Genomic DNA, 12,500 nt, shown 5'->3' with positions numbered 1-12,500 from the left:
GGGACCCCCGCTTTTTGTTCCACGAAATCGCACAAGCTTTTTTCGCATCCACGGTTTGCCACCGCACACCAAAATGCCGATCCGGCTGCCTACTTTAGCCAACAGGTGGAGCCAGGCGCGCCGTACTTGCGCAGCACTTCCCACGTCCACCGAAGTCGGTGCCAAGGACCACTTTCGGCGCCGGAGCCACGTACGAGCCTACTCGAGGCGGAAGAACGAAGCCAGCAAGGGCCTGGCCGCAAGTGCGTTCAATTGTCGGGACGTCCAAGTCCCTCGTTCTTCCGTGCTTCCTCTTTCGGCAAGTCGTTGCGGCACCTTCCCAAAGCGCGCAGACCCGCTAATCGCGACGAGCGCGACGTGGCCGTGCCGCCTTTCCCTCGGCAGCAAGCAAAACGCCTGGCAACGTCGACGCTCCCCTAACCGCGATCTCGCACCGTGTTTCGTGTGGCGAATTCAAAAGCCGGCCGGCGCTGCTGCAACCATTACGGTCGGTACGCATACGCCGCGGAGGGCGGGACGGTCATCGGAGCGTGCGGTTCCTCCATCGAGTACTGCGCAGCTCGGCCGTCGCATCGCCGTGCCATGACCGGCCGCGCGTCAACGCGAACCGGTGCCAGCGAGATCCTTCGCCTGCAAGAACCGACCGGCAGCCTCTGTCACCCGAGGACGCGGAGGCGCTTGCCGCGGACGGCGGGACGGTATGCACTGGTGCACAGCGGACCCGTCACATCGCCAGTTCCTTGACCGACCGCCGACGCTTGTGCCGTTCCTCTCGTACTTGGCAGTCGCCGCGCGATTGTCGGGTCTCGTTCTTGCACGCTCGAACGGTCGGGAGGGCACTCGGCTGGCGTTTCGGGAACGCGCAGCCTCGCCTTCTACCGGCGTAACCACGACTCGCCGTTCGCGCTCCGCCGCTCCTGTTTACAGTACTAGGCGGTCCCGCAGCGGTCGGGTCGCGCATTTCGAGCGCTTCGAGCCACGGTGCAGTGGCGGGTCGAAAGCCGACCTATGAGTGCGTTGCGCCGTTTGTACCCGCGTCCGCCACCTGGCCGACCGTCCAAGGTCGCGGTGTTGGCGTCCGCTGGGCGCAACAATTTGTCACGGGGTGCCGCTCCACATTCAGGCAGCCCCGTGGGGAAAAGCCGACCCCGCGTCCAAACGGGGTCAGCGGCAGAAAGTGTCGGGCGCAGACGCAGCTGAGGCGCTCACCCTTCACAATCCGTTAATGATCCTTCCGCAGGTTCACCTACGGAAACCTTGTTACGACTTTTACTTCCTCTAAATGATCAAGTTTGGTCATCTTTCCAACCGACCGGCGCAACCGAAAGGCCGCGCCGGACATCGGTCCGAAGACCTCACTAAATCATTCAATCGGTAGTAGCGACGGGCGGTGTGTACAAAGGGCAGGGACGTAATCAACGCGAGCTTATGACTCGCGCTTACTGGGAATTCCTCGTTCAAGGGGAACAATTGCAAGCCCCTATCCCAATCACGAAAGAAGTTCCACGGGTTACCCAGTCTTTTCAGACAGGGATAAAGACACGCTGCTTCCTTCAGTGTAGCGCGCGTGCGGCCCCGGACATCTAAGGGCATCACAGACCTGTTATTGCTCTGTTTCGCGCGGCTAGGAGCCGCTTGTCCCTCTAAGAAGGTTGTAAGGTGCTGGGAACCCCGCACCTATTTAATAGGCTAGAGTCTCGTTCGTTATCGGAATTAACCACACAAATCGCTCCACCAACTAAGAACGGCCATGCACCACCATCCACCGAATCAAGAAAGAGCTCTCAATCTGTCAATCCTCCCAGTGTCCGGGCCGGGTAAGTTTTCCCGTGTTGAGTCAAATTAAGCCGCAGGCTCCACTCCTGGTGGTGCCCTTCCGTCAATTCCTTTAAGTTTCAGCTTTGCAACCATACTTCCCCCGGAACCCAAATACTTTGGTTTCCCGGAAGCTGCCCGCCGAGTCATTTGAGTAACTCAGGCGGATCGCTGGTTGGCATCGTTTATGGTCAGAACTAGGGCGGTATCTGATCGCCTTCGAACCTCTGACTTTCGTTCTTGATCAATGAAAACATTCTTGGCAAATGCTTTCGCAGTAGTTCGTCTTGCGACGGTCCAAGAATTTCACCTCTAGCGCCGCAATACGAATGCCCCCGTCCGTCCCTCTTAATCATTACCTCGTATTCCAAAAACCAACAGAACAGAAACGAGGTCTTGTTCTATTATTCCATGCAAGTTTATTCAGGCGACTCGCCTGCGTTGAGCACTCTAATTTTTTCAAAGTAAAAGCACCGGCCATCTCGAGGCACACAATGAAGTGCACCAAGAAAGAACCGGCATGATGTTCAGTCCGAGCCGTCGCATCGGGTAGATGCACTACTCGTCTGGAACTGAGATCCAACTACGAGCTTTTTAACCGCAGCAGCTTTAGTATACGCTATTGGAGCTGGAATTACCGTGGCTGCTGGCACCAGACTTGCCCTCCAATTGATCCTCGTTAAAGGATTTAGAGTGTACTCATTTCAATTACGGGGCCTCAAAAGAGTCCCGTATTGTTATTTTTCGTCACTACCTCCCCGTGCCGGGAGTGGGTAATTTGCGCGCCTGCTGCCTTCCTTGGATGTGGTAGCCGTTTCTCAGGCTCCCTCTCCGGAATCGAAACCTGATTCTTCGTTACCCGTAACAACCATGGTAAGCAAGTAACCTACCATCGAAAGTTGATAAGGCAGACACTTGAAAGAAACGTCGCCGGCTCGTGGCCATGCGATCAGCACAAAGTTATCCAGAGTCACCACACAATACGGGCCGAAACCCGATCGATCTTGGTCTAATAAAAGCACCCGTTACCCAAAGGGCTCCAGGCTCACTGCATGTATTAGCTCTAGAATTGCCACAGTTATCCAAGTAGGAAGAAACGATCTAAGGAACCATAACTGATTTATTGAGCCATTCGCGGTTTCGCCTTATTTCGGCATGTACTTAGACATGCATGGCTTAATCTTTGAGACAAGCATATGATTACTGGCAGGATCAACCAGGTAATCGTTCGACTGCGCGTCCGTCCTCGCCTTCGGCGGGCCGGACGCAGTCTGTGTGCGGCGGAGGCCACCTTCAGGCGCCCCAACACGCTTATTTTGCACTCCGAGATGACGGCGTTCGAGCTCGCTACGGCACAACCTTCCCGAAAGACGAGTGGGAGCCGTGCGGCAAGAAGCACGTTCATGCTCGCTCTTTTTCGTTGCATCGACTCGGTCGCGCCGTGCGGGTTGCCCAAGCCCGCTGCACTGTCGGTGGACCGGCCGGAACTAGCAACGGAGCCGAGACTGCAAAGCCGCCAGACGACGGGTCACGCCCGCGTCTTCGGCGCTTTCGCATCTGAATCGCCCGAGGACGACACGGAACACACCTCGATATCGTGGTAAAACGGCACCGTCCGACAACCAGCCCCTAACGCATCAAGCGGATGAGGCTGCAGACGACTGCCGTGGATTCCCCTGGAGCAGACCCGAGGACACGCTTGACGAGGCCGAAGCCCGCCGCATATCAGACACCCGGTCGCTTTCGCGTACTCCGCTCACGAGAACCCCCACATAATAGCAGCGATAAGTACCCAGACCTCCTTGGGCACTAATACGAGCGTACTCGAGAAAATTTCACCGCGGGTGTGCCCCGAAACGTGTGGCACGTTGAGCGTGCCACAAGTCTACGTCTCTCTCAAACCCGCTGAGGTCGTAGAATTTGCGACCCTACTCACGAAATTCCCACCGAGGATACGGCCGCAAACGTACCGCACCTTGGGTAGGCCACGAGTTTGTGCAACACTACGCTGACGGCACAGCACCGAGGTCGTGCGCGCACGCACGGGAAAATTCCGCCGCGGTTTCTGCCGAAAACGTGAGGCACCACGACTCTCCGCAAGTTCGCGTCGACTGCGAAAGACCGAAGTCGTGAACGACGTGTCCGCTACTCGCCGCCGACACGCTGGACACCAAACGTACAACGACTCGACGGCATCGTAGAGGCCCACGACGCGGTTTTCCTTAACGACGTCTCGGCGTGGCACCGACAGGTTAGAACGGCCGACCAACGTTCCCTGTCCGCCGTTCGGCTCAGTCGAAGGGCTCGGCGACTTCGGCAACGCTGCGAAGCCGCACGGTGACGCACGCCATGTCCCCATTTTTTTTTTCTTTCTGCGTCTGCCGGGGTGCCCCTATAATAGCAGCGATAAGCACCCAGACCGCCGTGGGTCGCTCGCCCCGGCTGACGTGGTTTTTCGTACTCCTGCGGCGGTCGCCGTCAAGCACGTCCAAATACGCTACTTTCGTGGGCGCATTCACGCTCTTTCGCTTCGCCGGAGTGCCAGCACTCACTCTGCCAAAAACGGCGAACATCCGAGCGGCGGTTCCCACTTTTGCGTCGGCGTCGCAAACCCCGCCCCGGCAGACGAGGTTTGCCGTACTCGTGCGACGGTGGCCGGCGGGCACGTCGAAAGACGCCGATATCGTGCGCGAATTGGCGCACCTTGGCTTCACCGGAGTGCCGCCACTGACTCCTCCAAAAACGGCGAAGATCCGAGCGGCGCTTCCCACTTTCGCATCGGCGTCCCGAACTCCGCCCCGGCTGACGCGGTTTACCGTACTCGTGCGACGGTCGCCGGCGAGCACGTGGAAAGACGCCGATATCGTGCCCGAATCGGCTCCGTTCGGCTTCGCCGGAGTGCCAGCACTGGCTCGGCGAAAGACGACGAACATCCGAGCGACGGTTCTCACTATTGCGTACGCGTCGCAAACCCCGCCCCGGCAGACGCACTTTGCCGTACTCGTGCGACGGTCGCCGGCGAGCACGTAGAAAGACGCCGATATCGTGCCGGAATCGGCCCCGTTTGGCTTCGCCGGAGTGCCAGCACTCACTCGGCCACAAACGGCGAACATCCGAGCGGCGGTTCCCACTTAGCCGTCGGCGTCCCGAACTCCGCCCCGGCAGACGCGGTTGCCGAGCTCGTGCGACTAGCGACCGCGAAGCCGTCTCGCGACGCCGCTTTCGTGCGCGGCTCCCACTGCGACCTGGGTCACCCGAGGTCGACGAGCAAAAAAGAATGTCGAAAAAAAATTTTTTTTTGCGTCTGCCCGGGTGCCCCTATAATAGCAGCGATAAGCACCCAGACCGCCGTGGGTCGCTCGCCCCGGCTGACGTGGTTTTTCGTACTCCTGCAGCGGTCGCCGTCAAGCACGTCCAAATACGCCACTTTCGTGGGCGCATTCGCGCTCTTTCGCGTCGCCGGAGTGCCAGCACTCACTCTGCCAAAAACGGCCAACATCCGAGCGGCGGTTCCCACTTTTGCGTCGGCGTCGTAAACCCCGCCCCGGCAGACGCGGTTTGCCCTACTCGTGCGACGGTCGCCGGCGAGCGCGTCGAAAGACGCCGATATCGTGCGCTAATTGGCGCTCCTTGGCTTCTCCGGAGTGCCACCACTCACTCCTCCAAAAACGGCGAAGATCCGAGCGGCGTTCTCCACTTTCGCATCGGCGTCCCGAACTCCACCCGGGCTGACGCGGTTTACCGTACTCGTGCGACGGTCGCCGGCGGGCACGTCGAAAGACGCCGATATCGTGCCGTAATCGGCCCCGTTTGGCTTCGCCGGAGTGCCAGCACTCACTCGGCCAAAAACGGCGAACATCCGAGCAGCGTTTCCCACTTTCGCATCGGCGTCCCGAAGCCCGCCCCGGCAGACGCGGTTTGCCCTACTCGAGCGACGGTCGCCGGCGATCACGTCGAAAGGCGCCGAATTCGTGCACGAATCGATGCTTCTTGGTCTCGCAGGAGGGCCGCCACTCACTCCTGCAAAAACGGCGAAGATCCGAGTTGCGCTTCCCACTTTTTCGTCGGCGTCCCGAACTACGCCCCGGCTGACGTGGTTTACCGTACTCGTGCGACGGTCGCCGGCGGGTACTTCAAAATACGCCGATTTCGTGGGCGCATTCACGCTGTTTCGCTTCCCCGGAGTGCCAACACTCACTCTGCCGAAAGCGGCGATCATCCGAGCGGCGGTTCCCACTTTTGCGTCGGCTTCGCAAACGGCGCCCCGGCAGACGCGCTCGTGCGACGTACTCGTGCGACGGTCGCCGGCGAGCACGTCGAAAGACGCCGATATCGTGCTCGAATCGACCCCGTTTCGCTTCGCCGGAGTGCTGCCAGTCACGGCGCAGAAAACGGCGAACAAGTGTTTTTTTTTCCTAGAATTTGTGTTATAGAAGGCACATTTGATATCGGACGATAATTTTCAACTTTATCACGCGCACCGATTTTCGTGTAGAGGTTTGCAAGTTTATGGGAATTTCTCCACTTGGAATAATGCGATTTAGTAGTACTACGAGAACTTCATGGATGTACTCAAGGGTACGGGGCAAGTCAGTTACGTCAACACCTGCAGATTTTTTACACTTCAAACTGAAAATTGTTGGTTGTGAGTCCTCGTGTGATATTAAAGGCCGATTCGCTAACACATAGAACAAAGAAAGAAAGGAAGAAAAAACGCCCGCGCTCGCTCAAGAAACCTGGGTTCGCAACAAGTGGCAACAACAAGCAACCGAGCGAGTGCGCCAAAACCCGTGGCGGCCGAACAAACGCGAAGTCCCAACCGCGTCAGCCGGGGCGGCACGGGACAGGAAAAATCACTTCAGCCGGGGCGGCGGGGCACCGAATAAACCTCGTCACCTCGTCGCAGGATAAAAGAGGAAACAAAAAGTCTAAACAGCGTCTGCTGGAGCGAATGCGTAATAAAACAACAACAACAACAAAAAAAAACACCCGCGCTCAAGAAGTCTGCAATCACCACAAAAGGCGACTGTGACCGAGCAGCGTCAGCCGGGGCCGTGCGGAAACGGAAAAACCGCGACTACCGGGGCGTCGAGGCACCGAAAAATCCACTTCAGCCGCGGCGAAAAAAAACAGAAAGAAAGACGGAGGGGGGGGGGAACCACGTCTGCCGGGGCGAAGGAAAAAAAAACGCGTCTGCCGGGGCGAGCCCGGGTGCGGCACCACCGGGAAAACTGTGGCAAACAGACATGGCGATCGAGTGAGTGGGCCGCCAGCCAGGCTCAGCCAAAAAGTGCAAAGTCCGAACTGCGTCAGCCGGGGCGGCAAAAACCGCGTCAGCCGGGGCGGCGCAAAAAACCGCGTCTGCCGGGGCGGCACGAAACCGCGTCAGCCGGGGCGGCGCGAAAACTGCGTCAGCCGGGGCGAAAGAAAAAAAAAACGCGTCTGCCGGGGCGAGCCCGGGTGCGGCACCACCGGGAAAACTGTGGCAAACAGACATGGCGATCGAGTGAGTGGGCCGCCAGCCAGGCACAGCCGAAAAGTGCAAAGTCCGAACCGTGTCAGCCGGGGCGACGCAAAAACCGCGTCAGCCGGGGCGGCGCGAAAACCGCGTCAGCCGGGGCGGCACGAAACCGCGTCAGCCGGGGCTGCGCGAAAACTGCGTCAGCCGGGGCGGCGCGAAAACCTCGTCAGCCGGGGCGAGCGAAAAGGGGGGGGGGAACCACGTCTGCCGGGGCGAAAGAAAAAAAAAACGCGTCTGCCGGGGCGAGCCCGGGTGCGGCACCACCGGGAAGACTGTGGCAAACAGACATGGCGATCGAGTGAGTGGGCCGCCAGCCAGGCTCAGCCCAAAAAGTGCTAAGTCCGAACTGCGTCAGCCGGGGCAGCAAAAACCGCGTCAGTCGGGGCGGCGCAAAAACCGCGTCTGCCGGGGCGGCACGGGACAGGAAAAATCACTTCAGCCGGGGCGGCGGGGCACCGAATAAACCTCGTCACCTCGTCGCAGGATAAAAGAGGAAACAAAAAGTCTAAACAGCGTCTGCTGGAGCGAATGCGTAATAAAACAACAACAACAACAAAAAAAAAACACCCGCGCTCAAGAAGTCTGCAATCACCACAAAAGGCGACTGTGACCGAGCAGCGTCAGCCGGGGCCGTGCGGAAACGGAAAAACCGCGACTACCGGGGCGTCGAGGCACCGAAAAATCCACTTCAGCCGCGGCGAAAAAAAACAGAAAGAAAGACGGAGGGGGGGGGGGAACCACGTCTGCCGGGGCGAAGGAAAAAAAACGCGTCTGCCGGGGCGAGCCCGGGTGCGGCACCACCGGGAAAACTGTGGCAAACAGACATGGCGATCGAGTGAGTGGGCCGCCAGCCAGGCTCAGCCAAAAAGTGCAAAGTCCGAACTGCGTCAGCCGGGGCGGCAAAAACCGCGTCAGCCGGGGCGGCGCAAAAAACCGCGTCTGCCGGGGCGGCACGAAACCGCGTCAGCCGGGGCGGCGCGAAAACTGCGTCAGCCGGGGCGAAAGAAAAAAAAAACGCGTCTGCCGGGGCGAGCCCGGGTGCGGCACCACCGGGAAAACTGTGGCAAACAGACATGGCGATCGAGTGAGTGGGCCGCCAGCCAGGCACAGCCGAAAAGTGCAAAGTCCGAACCGTGTCAGCCGGGGCGACGCAAAAACCGCGTCAGCCGGGGCGGCGCGAAAACCGCGTCAGCCGGGGCGGCACGAAACCGCGTCAGCCGGGGCTGCGCGAAAACTGCGTCAGCCGTGGCGGCGCGAAAACCTCGTCAGCCGGGGCGAGCGAAAAGGGGGGGGGGAACCACGTCTGCCGGGGCGAAAGAAAAAAAAAACGCGTCTGCCGGGGCGAGCCTGGGTGCGGCACCACCGGGAAGACTGTGGCAAACAGACATGGCGATCGAGTGAGTGGGCCGCCAGCCAGGCTCAGCCCAAAAAGTGCTAAGTCCGAACTGCGTCAGCCGGGGCAGCAAAAACCGCGTCAGCCGGGGCGGCGCAAAAACTGCGTCTGCCGGGGCGGCACGAAACCGCGTCAGCCGGGGCGGCGCGAAAACTGCGTCAGCCGGGGCGAGCCCGGGTGCGGCACCACCGGGAAAACTGTGGCTAACAGACATGGCGATCGAGTGAGTGGGCCGCCAGCCAGGCTCAGCCAAAAAGTGCTAAGTCCGAACTGCGTCAGCCGGGGCGGCAAAAACCGCGTCAGCCGGGGCGGCGCAAAAAACCGCGTCTGCCGGGGCGGCACGAAACCGCGTTAGCCGGGGCGGCGCGAAAACTGCGTCAGCCGGGGCGAAAGAAAAAAAAACGCGTCTGCCGGGGCGAGCCCGGGTGCGGCACCACCGGGAAAACTGTGGCAAACAGACATGGCGATCGAGTGAGTGGGCCGCCAGCCAGGCACAGCCGAAAAGTGCTAAGTCCGAACTGCATCAGCCGGGGCGGCACAAACCGCGTCAGCCGGGGCGGCGCAAAAACCGCGTCTGCCGGGGCGGCACGAAACCGCGTCAGCCGGGGCGGCGCGAAAACTGCGTCAGCCGGGGCGAGCCCGGGTGCGGCACCACCGGGAAAACTGTGGCAAACAGACATGGCGATCGAGTGAGTGGGCCGCCAGCCAGGCTCAGCCAAAAAGTGCTAAGTCCGAACTGCGTCAGCCGGGGCGGCAAAAACCGCGTCAGCCGGGGCGGCGCAAAAAACCGCGTCTGCCGGGGCGGCACGAAACCGCGTCAGCCGGGGCGGCGCGAAATCTGCGTCAGCCGGGGCGAAAGAAAAAAAACGCGTCTGCCGGGGCGAGCCCGGGTGCGGCACCACCGGGAAAACTGTTGCAAACAGACATGGCGATCGAGTGAGTGGGCCGCCAGCCAGGCACAGCCGAAAAGTACTAAGTCCGAACTGCGTCTGCCGGGGCGGCACGAAACCGCGTCAGCCGGGGCGGCGCGAAAACCGCGTCTGCCGGGGCGGCACGAAACCGCGTCAGCCGGGGCGGCGCGAAAACTGCGTCAGCCGGGGCGAGCCCGGGTGCGGCACCACCGGGAAAACTGTGGCAAACAGACATGGCGATCGAGTGAGTGGGCCGCCAGCCAGGCACAGCCGAAAAGTGCAAAGTCCGAACCGTGTCAGCCGGGGCGACGCAAAAACCGCGTCAGCCGGGGCGGCGCGAAAACCGCGTCAGCCGGGGCGGCACGAAACCGCGTCAGCCGGGGCTGCGCGAAAACTGCGTCAGCCGGGGCGGCGCGAAAACCTCGTCAGCCGGGGCGAGCGAAAAGGGGGGGGGGGAACCACGTCTGCCGGGGCGAAAGAAAAAAAAAACGCGTCTGCCGGGGCGAGCCTGGGTGCGGCACCACCGGGAAGACTGTGGCAAACAGACATGGCGATCGAGTGAGTGGGCCGCCAGCCAGGCTCAGCCCAAAAAGTGCTAAGTCCGAACTGCGTCAGCCGGGGCAGCAAAAACCGCGTCAGCCGGGGCGGCGCAAAAACCGCGTCTGCCGGGGCGGCACGAAACCGCGTCAGCCGGGGCGGCGCGAAAACTGCGTCAGCCGGGGCGAGCCCGGGTGCGGCACCACCGGGAAAACTGTGGCTAACAGACATGGCGATCGAGTGAGTGGGCCGCCAGCCAGGCTCAGCCAAAAAGTGCAAAGTCCGAACTGCGTCAGCCGGGGCGGCAAAAACCGCGTCAGCCGGGGCGGCGCAAAAAACCGCGTCTGCCGGGGCGGCACGAAACCGCGTCAGCCGGGGCGGCGCGAAAACTGCGTCAGCCGGGGCGAAAGAAAAAAAAAACGCGTCTGCCGGGGCGAGCCCGGGTGCGGCACCACCGGGAAAACTGTGGCAAACAGACATGGCGATCGAGTGAGTGGGCCGCCAGCCAGGCACAGCCGAAAAGTGCAAAGTCCGAACCGTGTCAGCCGGGGCGACGCAAAAACCCCGTCAGCCGGGGCGGCGCGAAAACCGCGTCAGCCGGGGCGGCACGAAACCGCGTCAGCCGGGGCTGCGCGAAAACTGCGTCAGCCGGGGCGGCGCGAAAACCTCGTCAGCCGGGGCGAGCGAAAAGGGGGGGGGGGGAACCACGTCTGCCGGGGCGAAAGAAAAAAAAACGCGTCTGCCGGGGCGAGCCTGGGTGCGGCACCACCGGGAAGACTGTGGCAAACAGACATGGCGATCGAGTGAGTGGGCCGCCAGCCAGGCTCAGCCCAAAAAGTGCTAAGTCCGAACTGCGTCAGCCGGGGCAGCAAAAACCGCGTCAGCCGGGGCGGCGCAAAAACCGCGTCTGCCGGGGCGGCACGAAACCGCGTCAGCCGGGGCGGCGCGAAAACTGCGTCAGCCGGGGCGAGCCCAGGTGCGGCACCACCGGGAAAACTGTGGCCAACAGACATGGCGATCGAGTGAGTGGGCCGCCAGCCAGGCTCAGCCAAAAAGTGCTAAGTCCGAACTGCGTCAGCCGGGGCGGCAAAAACCGCGTCAGCCGGGGCGGCGCAAAAAACCGCGTCTGCCGGGGCGGCACGAAACCGCGTTAGCCGGGGCGGCGCGAAAACTGCGTCAGCCGGGGCGAAAGAAAAAAAAAAACGCGTCTGCCGGGGCGAGCCCGGGTGCGGCACCACCGGGAAAACTGTGGCAAACAGACATGGCGATCGAGTGAGTGGGCCGCCAGCCAGGCACAGCCGAAAAGTGCTAAGTCCGAACTGCATCAGCCGGGGCGGCACAAACCGCGTCAGCCGGGGCGGCGCAAAAACCGCGTCTGCCGGGGCGGCACGAAACCGCGTCAGCCGGGGCGGCGCGAAAACTGCGTCAGCCGGGGCGAGCCCGGGTGCGGCACCACCGGGAAAACTGTGGCAAACAGACATGGCGATCGAGTGAGTGGGCCGCCAGCCAGGCTCAGCCAAAAAGTGCTAAGTCCGAACTGCGTCAGCCGGGGCGGCAAAAACCGCGTCAGCCGGGGCGGCGCAAAAAACCGCGTCTGCCGGGGCGGCACGAAACCGCGTCAGCCGGGGCGGCGCGAAATCTGCGTCAGCCGGGGCGAAAGAAAAAAAAACGCGTCTGCCGGGGCGAGCCCGGGTGCGGCACCACCGGGAAAACTGTGGCAAACAGACATGGCGATCGAGTGAGTGGGCCGCCAGCCAGGCACAGCCGAAAAGTACTAAGTCCGAACTGCGTCTGCCGGGGCGGCACGAAACCGCGTCAGCCGGGGCGGCGCGAAAACCGCGTCTGCCGGGGCGGCACGAAACCGCGTCAGCCGGGGCGGCGCGAAAACTGCGTCAGCCGGGGTGAGCCCGGGTGCGGCACCACCGGGAAAACTGTGGCAAACAGACATGGCGATCGAGTGAGTGGGCCGCCAGCCAGGCACGGCCGAAAAGTGCTAAGTCCGAACTGCGTCAGCCGGGGCGGCAAAAACCGCGTCAGCCGGGGCGGCGCAAAAACCGCGTCTGCCGGGGCGGCACGAAACCGCGTCAGCCGGGGCGGCGCGAAAACTGCGTCAGCCGGGGCGGCGCGAAAACCTCGTCAGCCGGGGCTAGCGAAAGGGCGGGGGGGGGGGAACCACGTCTGCCGGGGCGAAAGAAAAAAAAACGCGTCTGCCGGGGCGAATGCAAAAAAAAAACAAAGAAAAAAGCCCGCGCTTAATCAAAAGAAAACAAAGAAAAAAGCTTGCGCTTAATCAAAAGAAAACAAACAAAAAAAGTTCGCGCTT

General features: G+C 61.6%; 1 non-coding gene across 1 annotated transcript; it reads right to left on the bottom strand.

Annotated features, from left to right (window-relative positions):
• Positions 1-1,223: 1,223 nt before the first annotated feature.
• On the bottom strand, positions 1,224-3,038 carry LOC142768008 (small subunit ribosomal RNA). The gene has a single exon (XR_012885214.1). It is a non-coding gene; the product is annotated as a small subunit ribosomal RNA (ribosomal RNA).
• Positions 3,039-12,500: the final 9,462 nt, after the last annotated feature.

The sequence above is a fragment of the Rhipicephalus microplus genome, chromosome 7, assembly GCF_043290135.1.
Source record: "Rhipicephalus microplus isolate Deutch F79 chromosome 7, USDA_Rmic, whole genome shotgun sequence".
In the NCBI taxonomy this organism is placed as follows: Eukaryota; Metazoa; Arthropoda; class Arachnida; order Ixodida; family Ixodidae; genus Rhipicephalus; species Rhipicephalus microplus.
The sequence above is the reverse complement of the archived record's forward strand: the minus strand, read 5'-3'. Positions and strand labels throughout refer to the sequence as shown.